Raw genomic sequence first — 10872 nt, 5'->3', positions numbered from 1 at the left:
CCCCGGCTCTGATCTCAGTCGCTCGCAGCAAGAGCTGGTGGAGGGGTCGACGACCTTCCCAAAGTTTCAAACGTCCACCGTGGCGTAGGGAAGAGCTGTGGTGAAATTTGGCGCCAGTATGACATAATTACACCACCTTACATCTTACATGAACTGAGATCTGGATATTTGTCACATGTGGCTGGACCTTGCTGTCTGAACCGTCGCCAATTCCAGTATGAGGTCGCAGGGTGCAACGCTTTTGCACCATTACGGAGGCATTCTGGAGCCAAATTTCACACTACTGTACTGAAACAGGGGGAAATGACGGGATTTAAAACACAATGACATTTTAATACCTTTGCCCAGTGTAGTTACTAACAGAATATTAGCAAGACGACGCTCGTATATCCGTATTTTGTTTATATGCGACGATGTTGAGCCGATTTTATGTTTATCTTTTGACGATGTTACTTTGAGTCGATTATATTATAACTCGTTTTTATAACAGGTATGCCTTATCATACTTGTATGTTAGTAATACTTTTCATTATGGACTATTTTATTGTTTTAAGCTGTAGACAACAACTAGATGTATTCGTGTATTTCCCAGATTTTGCAGCAGATCTGAAGATAGTTATTACTGACCTAACAAGTTTTTGATCACAGACGGAAATAAAGAAATTTATTCTACGTTCTCTGGATCACTGTTCTATACGCAACCGTATCGCAACTAGTGAGAATTAATATTTTTGAGTATTGCGTTCGGTGGGATAGCAGTATGTTTATCTATAAAGTACGAATTGGGGTAGATGGGCACGGAAAGTCCGGGAACACCGGAACGTGGTGGCAGTATTTGTTTATATTCTGAATGAGAGTTTCAGAGGGTTGGTCCTAGAGAGGCAAATGCGTCAAATACAGCAGAGTTTATGCCGGACGTGGAGTGCTCAGGTCCTTCAGCTCATCCAGAAGGGGGGAAAAGCGGGGTGAAAGGGGGGGGGGGGCTGAAGGTGTGGGACAGAGTGGGGCAGACCGCTGCACACATGGCCAGTAGTTCAGGTCGCGGGTCGCCGCATTACTTTGGTCACGGACGGCAGAGTCCGCAAACACTGCTGGCAGCTCTCCCAGCCGAGAGCCGAGGGGTCGTTGGTGGAGTCACATCCACATATTCAGAGAGAGAGAGAGAGAGGAAGAGAGAGAGAAAAAGATAGGGAGAAAGCAATGTACGGGGACAGGAGGTGGGGTGCAAGGAGAAAAGGAAAGAGGTAGGAAACCGAGGCGGGACGCAGTATCTGGTGACTCCTCATATGAATCACAAACAGCAGAAAAGTAAACCTGCCTCGATCGATCGACCACATAGGTAACCCTGGTAACGATATGACCCGAGAACTCTCAAACAAACGGCGAAATGCAGCGAATTTATTCGCGTCAAAATCGTACTCTACACTATTTAAGCAAACGCAGGAGCTAACTTTTTGTGACCACGAATACCAACCCAGTAATGTATTGAGTTAACGGTAGCACTTATTGATGGCGTATCTTGACATTTCCAGTCACATTTTTGATTGAACAACTAAAGTAAATATTTTCAAGCAAAATGTACGTGAAACTTTTCCATACTCTGTAACACAGTACTCAAATTCGAACGTGTTGTTTCAAGTTGCCCTTGACCTTTTCACCGGAAAGTGAATATAAAGTGACATAGACCACCAGCACTGCCTTTTGTCGCCGTCTTGTACCGCCACCGGCTTCGACATATTACCAAGCCATCACTGCATGATCCGTTTATAAAGGAAGGAAGGGGCTTAGTTAAACATGTTTTTCGTCGCAACAACCTCTTTTTTTCGAAATTACGAAATTTCGACAACCAGTTTTCTCTTCTGTACGCGATAATATTTTTGGAAACACAGCTTTAGAGACAGAAACGACAGTTGTAGTAAAATACGAAAAAGCTGAGCTCGTACGGACAGATATAGGTCTTCATTTTTCCAACTTGCTGTTCAAGGGTAGATCGGCAACGGCCTTGCCGCAGTGGATACACAGGTTCCCGTCAGATCACCGAAGTTAAGCACTGTCGGGTGTGGCTGGCACTTGGATGGGTGACCATCCGGGCCGCCATGTGCTGTTGCCATTTTTCTGGGTGCACTCAGCCTCGTGACGCCAACTGAGGAGCTACTCGACCGAACAGTAGCGGCTCCGGTCAAAGAAAACCATCATAACGACCGGGAGAACGGTGTGGTGACCACATGCTCCTCCTATCCGCATCCTCATCTGAGGATGACACGGCAGTCGGATGGTCCCGATGGTCCACTTGTGACCTGAAGACGGAGTGCTTTATTCAAGGGTAGATCGGTCGAGAGATAACATGAAAAGGGTTCTATGAACATTTTGTCAAGCAAATTAGTGATGCAAATGTACTTGTAGACGAGTAGAGACCGTGGAGGAAAAACCTTTAATTGAAACTCGTCTTTGCACATATGTATTATGATGATGATGACCTAAATCCTGTGATGCACACTCATGTCAGGTCAGGGGTTAACAAATACGAGTCTGAATTCGATAATTCATCGCAAATTTAATCGATAAGAGTATTAGGCTCCGTGCTTCAATGTCAAGTACTATGAGAAATGTCAACTTCGTAAGTGTGGAACTGACAAAGTAAACGTGACTTTTTGTGCTTGGCTCAGATCGTGAAACGGAGTCCTCTGAATCAAACTTAGTGCGTAGTAATCAGGATCCCTCTCTTATTACATTACGAACAATATGCAGTAGTCATGAGAAGATATCTGTTCAGAGTATATGCAGGAACGTTAGATCGAGGAGCAGAAGTCTCCAGAAGTTGGCGCTGTGCGTTCGTACTCCGAATACATAGCTACTTGCGATGTGTTCACGGCTGTCTAACTCTAGGGGCGTACGTCTGGATTTCCTCCCGACTTCTGAGTTCGAGCAGGCGTTCCGTCTGCTGCCTTTTCACCGACGGAGTGCGAAATGCGTCTGGTTTCCTCTCTCTCTCTCTCTCTCTCTCTGTGTGTGTGTGTGTGTTTGTATGTGTGTGTGGATGGGGCGTGTGTGTGTGTGTGTGTGTGTGTGTGTGTGTGTGTGTGTGTGTGCAGCGGGAAGGGAAGGACACGAATTTCTGAGGACGCCGTCAATAGGAGCAATCTGGCAGGCCGTATCCGCCTTCGTGACGTGCCTCGTCCCCGTCGTTTCAAGTTCTGCAGTACGCTGGCGCCATCTTCCTCCTGCCAGTGTGTTGGCGTATACCGGGAAGTTTGAGCAGTTTACTACTCGCTATGTAGTCGCTAATTGTGGGGATTACTACTTCTGTCAAGGGAACAGTTAATTGAACCAAAAATGTCTGACGCCATCATGGTATATTTATAATTATATTGTAACAAATAAGCCCTCGGTCACAAATATTAAGTCAAAATTGACCTGGTTTTGACGCTACTATGAGGGTCGTCTTCAGAATCAGACTAACTGTACTAAAACATTAGGTATATAGTATATTAATAAAATTAAAGTTTGTACTGACTCGAAAAGATGTAGTACTTACAAGTCACATATTAAAAAAGATTTCAGCCGGAAAAGCGACGTCAAGAACACTTGTCAGATGGCGAGCCGCTAAGGGTACTGTGGATAAGGGTTGCAACAAGACTGAGGTGCCCACTTTAGAAAGTGTGGGCAAGTAAACATGGTGTTGCTACAAGCGCCATCTAGTATCCGCAGAAACAACTAGGCTACTGTACATTCAAAATTAGACACATGAAATTGTGATGCAGCTGATTCAGGCATAACGTAAGCATTAATAATAACAGGATGAAGTTACATATTTATCTGCTTTAAATAGAGATACATTTTGCAATGTAAAAACGTTAATTATGGCATACAAGAAAACAGCAAAGATGTGACAGGAAATCAACATTTCGGTAAACTGCATGAGGAAATCTGAATCAAAGATCAAGCAATGGCTTTATACAGTCAAAAAAGTTTTTATTTCGCAGCTGCAGCTGTTCGTTGAGAATGAGGCCATCATGACGAGTGAGATGTTTGAAAATCTCCAATTCCTCTAAGACATCTAACCTACTCCCCTTCTTTTCGGTATGCAGAATATTGTTATCGCCTATGGTCTTAGGCACGTGTCCAGTAATTAAGAGATGATCGGCAAAGGATGAATTTAGGGGACTGGTGCCGTTCTTTCTCAAAAGATGTTCTTTATACCTGACGGTGAAAGCACGTCCGGTTTGCCCTATATAATAGGAGGAGCAAGTATCGCAGATGGTCTTATAATCGCCAGAACTTTCTGTAGGGGAGCTGATGGATTTCAAATTATGAATGAAATTTCTCTTTAGATTATTATTAGTAGAGAAGGCAACATTGCAGTTGTATTTGTTGCGAAGCATGTGCTGAATCAGATAGGATTCAAATGGTTCAAATGGCTCTGAGCACTATGGGACTTAACATCTGTGGTCATCAGTCCCCTAGAACTTAGAACTAATTAAACCAAACTAACCTAAGGACATCACACAAATCCATGCCCGAGGCAGGATTTGAACCTGCGACCGTAGCAGTCGCGCCGTTCCTGACTGAGCGCCTAGAACCGCGAGACCACAGCGGCCGGCGAATCTGATAGGAAATGGGTCCTATGAAAGGAATAGAAAAACTTTTTTTTGGGTTAATTTCATTGCATGAGGTGTTGAGCGTGGTAGTTCATGCAGTTTTCTTTTTTAGGATATCGTCCACTATGTTAGGCGTATATTCATTATTGACTGCTATGGTTTTAAGTAAATTAATGTCCTCATTAAACTTTTCTGTTGAAAGTGGTGTGGAGGTGGCTCGGTGGACGACAGAGTGAAAAAAAAGGCCATTTTTAGAGACTGTGGATGAAAAGAGGAAGCAGGCACGATTTGGTCAGTATACGTTTCTTTTCGAAAAATATTGAAAGTGATGTTATTGTCTTCTATTGTAAACGTCAAGTCTAAATAATTTAATTGGTGGTTATCGTTTTCGAGTTCAATAGTGAAAGAAATTTTTTCATGGAGGTCGTTAAAAAGTTTAAATATATGACCAATTCTATCGGCGGGTCCGTTATAGATGAGTAGAATATCATCAACGTATCTTGTGTAAGAAAGGATACCTAGTGAAGCGGCTGAGGCACGGTTAAACAGCTTTTTTTCCAAGGAATTGATAAAGATGTCGGCGAGGATGCCGGCTAAAGGGTTGCCCATAGCGAGCCCATCAGACTGCTGGACAGTTGTCCGTTGAATTCAAAGTAGTTGTACTTGATAACGACATTAATGAGATTCATAAAATCAGTAATCTGTTCATCTGATAGATCTTTTTTAAATTGACCTGAGTTTTCTTCCACAATGACGAGCGTCTCATGTACCGGGTCATTGCTATAAAGATTTTTAATACCTAAGGAAAAAAGCTTGGTGTCTGAAGTATTTAATATTTTGGACCAAAACGTGGCTGTTAGGAACGGAATAATTATTTTCGAAAACGATGGATTTTTTCAAAATTTCGTGTAGAAATTCTTGGATCGCTCATACAATTTTATATAGGTTTTCGTCGCTACAATTCCTATTGCTTGTACGAACCTAGTCCACTCTTTTCTTCATCACGCTATTTCTTTTTGTATCGAATGAGACACCTCAGTGTGCTTGTAAAGTGAATTACGCGTTGCTACAAAAGTCACTACTTCTAATGGTGTCGCTGTTAACTATTCCTGTTACTACAGACTTCACGACAGTTATAATACTTTGCACAATAGATCATTATCGGCGTACTGGATGAACCGTTATTAACGCTATATCCGGTTAATACAGCATTCCAGGATTGAGCGATAGTGGAAGTTAATAATAATATTTACAACAGCAGTACTAGTGTTACTAGTAGTTGTCATAGTGTAATAATGTGTGCCGGCCGGGGTGGCCGAGTGGTTCTAGGCGCTACAGTCTGGAACCGCGCGACCGCTACGGTCGCAGGTTCGAATCCTGTCTCGGGCATGGATGTTTGTGATATCCTTAGGTTAGTTAGGTTTAAGTAGTTCTAAGTTATAGGGGACTGATGACCTCAGAAGGTAAGTCCCATAGTGCTCAGACCCATTTGAACCATTTAATAATGTGTTAGTCATTGTGTCACAGAGATTATGAATGTATAAATGAATATGTAAATAAGTACAAATGTAGACAATCCGTCCATTATGGAAAGTGTGAAGTGCTAGGAGTTTGGGATCTACTTAAGAATAGAAAACATTGCAGAACTAAGTTACAGAATGTAATTAATACTGAACAGAGAGAATAAACAGCGGTCACGCACTGTTTCTTGCTTTTAATTCTACAGAAGTGGTTCCAGGATGTTCTTTATTTTCTGTAATTGTTCAATTACTTTACGTAGTTCTCCTGTGTTTGACTCAACAAAAACAAGCCAATCATCTCTGTGATGTTTGTCGTTTGAATTTAGTCTGAAAAGCTCTAAATTCACACCTTACATAACTCAATAAATTTGTATTTTTTTAAGACTGAGCGAATATTAAAAACTGATTGTGATTAAGAAAATATTTTAAAACTGCACGTGGTTATCCTAATACACTTCATTAATTACCGTAAAGAGCTAAATGTCACGTATACGACATTACTATGTTGCAGTCTCCACAACGTCCACTCTGTAAACTTACATATCGTGTTGTAGCAAAGAAAAGTATTAAAGCCTTACTATGGCTGTTCAAAAATGGTTGAAAAGGCTCTGAGCACTATGGGACTTAACTTCTGAGGTCATCAGTCCCCTAGAACTTAGAACTACTTAAACCTAACTAACCTACGGACATCACACACATCCATGCCCGAGGCAGGATTCGAACCTTCGACCGTAGCGGTCGCGCGGTTCCAGACTGTAGAGCCTAGAATCGCTCGGCCATCCCGGCCGGCCTTACTATGGCTGTGTTATTATGACATCTGACATCAACAATCTCAATGCATCAATTTAATAATTTACAGCATTATACGACACAAATGTCAGCCCCCTACAAAGACGAGGGGGAAGGACTGAGAAGTGGCGACTTCAGTTGATGCTCAACATCGTGTGAAAATATCTGCATCATTCCATTTTAAGCTATTACAAGCAAACTTTATCTGCGACACCTAAGTGTGTGTGATACACTCCAAGAGATGAAGCGATTGGCTAAGGCCGAGACAAGAACCTGAAGGCCTGTGGATAGGTGACTATATTAACGCAGGAACACCGTGAAACCAAAACATCAACGTGAATTCGAAACGTCTGAAGCCCAAAATGTCTGTAAAAGTCTGGATGAGGACTCTTGTTAGCAGTAGTTTTCTAGTGGTTGTGATGGCGTCGGTCGTCACAGGTTTCGATATTGTGGCATTAATGTAGTGGGAAAGCGGGAGGCCGGCCGCTGTGACCGAGCGGGGGAAGGTCGGTGTCAGGAGGTGGACGCTGAATAGAGAGGGTTGTGGGGAAGGACGTCGCGTCGTCAGGTGCAAGGCGTCGCAGAAGAGCGCATCATCAGAGTCGTCATCCTGTGCACACACGCGATGGAGGCAGTCATCAGAAGGAGTAAGGCTGCAGGCAGCGCCGCCATAGACGCATAAGATACAGTGGATGCCACAGCCGATCGGCATCTGAACCAGTCTAAGTCGGAGACATTCAGAACGGACATGGCCTTCCTGGCCACAACCTGAACAATAGCGCGGCTGGCCATCGTACATGACGACAGCCGTGCAGTTGGCAATAACCAAGAAGGAAGGCACATGTTTCCTTGGTTCAATTGTTGTCTGTCGGGCACCATTACGGACAAGGTAGGTTTCGAACGTCTTCCACGTTTCAGCAGCGTGACTGACGACGTCACCGTAAGGTTTCAAGTCGGTCGCTGCAACGTAGGATTGTACCTGAAAAGGAAATTCGAAAACCCGCAACGTTCGGAGCCAAGACCAGGGAGATTAACACGACAGTTCCTATATGTCCGTCAGAGTATCGATCGTTAGCATGGCGCCGCACAAAGTCGGCACACAGCTCGTCATTCGCTAGCTTTATGTACACAGCAGCATTGAGCATCGAAAAGTAAATTCTGAAATCTTGTGACGAACCAAGCATTTCAGGCCGCGCGGGATTAGCCGAGCGGTCTTAGGAGTTGTAGTCATGGACTGTGCGGCTGGTCCCGGCGGAGGTTCGAGTCCTCCCTCGGGCATAGGTGTATGTATGTTTGTCCTTAGGATAATTTAGGTTAAGTAGTGTGTAAGCCTAGGGACTGATGACCTTAGCAGTTAAGTACCATACGATTTCACACACATTTGAATATTTTTGAATGCATTTCAGACCGTATAAAACGTTTTACTTCATATGTATTCGGTCGTATTGATCTAAAGGGAAAGTTAATTTCATTGTGGTTTGGCAGTAAGAAAACGCCATGATGATCGCAGAAGTAAACATACCCATGTTCGCTTGCAAGCAGCAGAACATGCGAGACACAAACAAGGCGTTCTCGCATCACCACTGCCAATGGGGGACTGCCCTTAGACCAGAAGCTATACACGAGGAATTATGGCTTTTCCTTGGTGCGGCCGTGATATCGGCGTTGTCTTGCGTTCAAGATGGATGTGCAGCGTGGAGAAAATTGCGAAAATATAGTTCCGAAACTTTCTTCTGTCTCTTCCTCATATCCCTCGATTCCGCGCCTTCCTCTAGGGGCGTACTATGATACAGTGGGATTGTGTTGCTGTGGCGAGGGTGTTTGAAAGTATGCCAGGAGTGCAGGCATGATCCACCATACACACAAGAAATTATTTCTGGATAGTAGTTAAAACTTTCTGACTACCTTCCGCACACTGACGTGACAAAAATCTTGGGTTAGAGATATGCACATATACAAATGGCGGTAGTATCGCGTAAGAAAGGTACAAAGGACAGTGCCTTGGCGGAGCTGTCATTTGTACTCAGACCATGCATGTGACAAGTTTCCGAAGCGATTATGGCCGCACGACGGGAATACTTTGGACGCGGAATGTTTGTTGGAACTAGACGCATGGGACATACCATTTCGGAAATAGTTAGGGAATTCAGTATTTCGAGGTCCGTAGTGTCAAGAGGGTGGCGATATACCAAATTTCAAGCATTACTTCTCACCACGGACGACAAAGTGACTGACGGCCATCACTTAACGACCGAGAGCAGTGGCGTTTGCGTGGAGTTGTCACTCCTAATAGATAAGCAATTACTGCTTGAAGTAACCAGAGTAATCAATGTGGGACGAACGACGAATGTATCATTTAGGACAGTGCGGCGAAATTTGGTGTTAATGGGCTATGGCAGCAGACGACCGACGCGAGTGCCTTTGCTAACAGCACGACATCGCCTGCAGCGCCCCTCTACTGTTCGTGATCATATCGTTTGGCTCCTTGATGACTGGGTACTATGGCCTAGTCAGATGAGTCCCGACTCCAGTTGGTAAGAGCTGGTGATAGGTTTCGAGTGTGGAGCAGACCCCACGAAGCCTTGGACCCAAGTTGTCAACAAGCCACTGTGCAAGCTGGTGGTGCCTCCATAATGGTGTGGGCGGGTTTACATGGGATGGACATGGTCCTCTGGTCCCAGTGAAGTGATCACTGGCTAGAACAGTTATGTTCTGGTATTTCATTTTATCCATTCATAGATTTCATGTTTTCAAACAACGATGGAAATCTTTTGGATGACAGTGCGCCATTTAAGAACATTCTAGATAATTGGAGCGAATGATTTGGCCACTTAGATCGCCTGACATGGATCCCACCAAAATTTTGTCGGACATAGTCGAGATTTTTGGACAACATGGTTGTGGAGATGAAGCAGCGATTAGTATGATAAATCAATTATTCAAAAGCAGTCTTAATCGCATTCATTATTATTATACCGCCAACCGGTTTCAACCCGACGTAGGGGGTCATCTTCTGGGCGTTTACACTGTGAAATTATAGATATCCCTCAGAAAGATTCCATTATACAACAGCTAAAATTACGTAAATTTAAAATATGTTACCCATTGGTCGACTGCTGGTGGTGTCACTCCTGTCTACATAACGGCAGGAAACTATGCGAGACAAACCATTTGTATGGGCTTAAATAGCGTGCTGAGATCACGTAAATAGATGGTAACACCCCCAGTGGCGATCAACGGCATTTAATACAGTTTATTATATGTAATTACTAGTCACCTTGGTTTAACATAAATTTAAGTGATAGTAAATAACAGAAAACGAAACCATTCCATTTAAAAAGAGTTACAATTATAGTGTTCATTATGAAATAATAACAAATATTCTGTAGTCAACTCGTAAAGCCGGCCGGAGTGGCCGTGCGGTTCTAGACGCTACAGTCTGGAACCGAGCGACCGCTACGGTCGCAGGTTCGAATCCTGCCTCGGGCATGGATGTGTGTGATGTCCTTAGGTTAGTTAGGTTTATTTAGTTCTAACTTCTAGGCACTCAGAGCCATTTGAACCAATCAACTCGTAAAATTCGTAAAAGTATATTACATTATGTGCCATAATATAAAGTAAAACAGTATCTGACACACAAAAACTGGTGTCGTCTTGTATTATAATACATTTCGTACATTTACGTAGACAACATTGGGTCAGTTTACTAAAACGGATGATATGGAAGGCCTACAACGCCCTCTACTCCTTGTGGCGAAGACGCCGTTGCCATGGATTATAAAGCGTATAACAGGCGCCCTCTAGTCTGTGTAGCGAGGGCGCCGTCGTCATGGTAGCAGATGGTGTGTTCGTATGGTGTTGTCTTTGCCCTGGTGGTATAATAATAATAATAAATGCGATTAAGACTGTTTTGAATAACTGGTAGTCGAGAGATCAGTCCGTGCACAAAATTCTGCACCAGTAAC

General features: G+C 43.6%; 1 pseudogene; it reads left to right on the top strand.

The window, feature by feature from the left end:
- Nucleotides 1-1992: 1992 nt before the first annotated feature.
- Nucleotides 1993-2110, top strand: LOC126459441 (5S ribosomal RNA; annotated as a pseudogene).
- The last annotated feature ends 8762 nt before the right edge of the window (nt 2111-10872 follow it).

This window comes from Schistocerca serialis, chromosome 2, assembly GCF_023864345.2.
Source record: "Schistocerca serialis cubense isolate TAMUIC-IGC-003099 chromosome 2, iqSchSeri2.2, whole genome shotgun sequence".
Classification (NCBI taxonomy): Eukaryota; Metazoa; Arthropoda; class Insecta; order Orthoptera; family Acrididae; genus Schistocerca; species Schistocerca serialis.
Note: the sequence above shows the minus strand (reverse complement) of the source record. Positions and strands in the feature narration are given on the sequence as shown.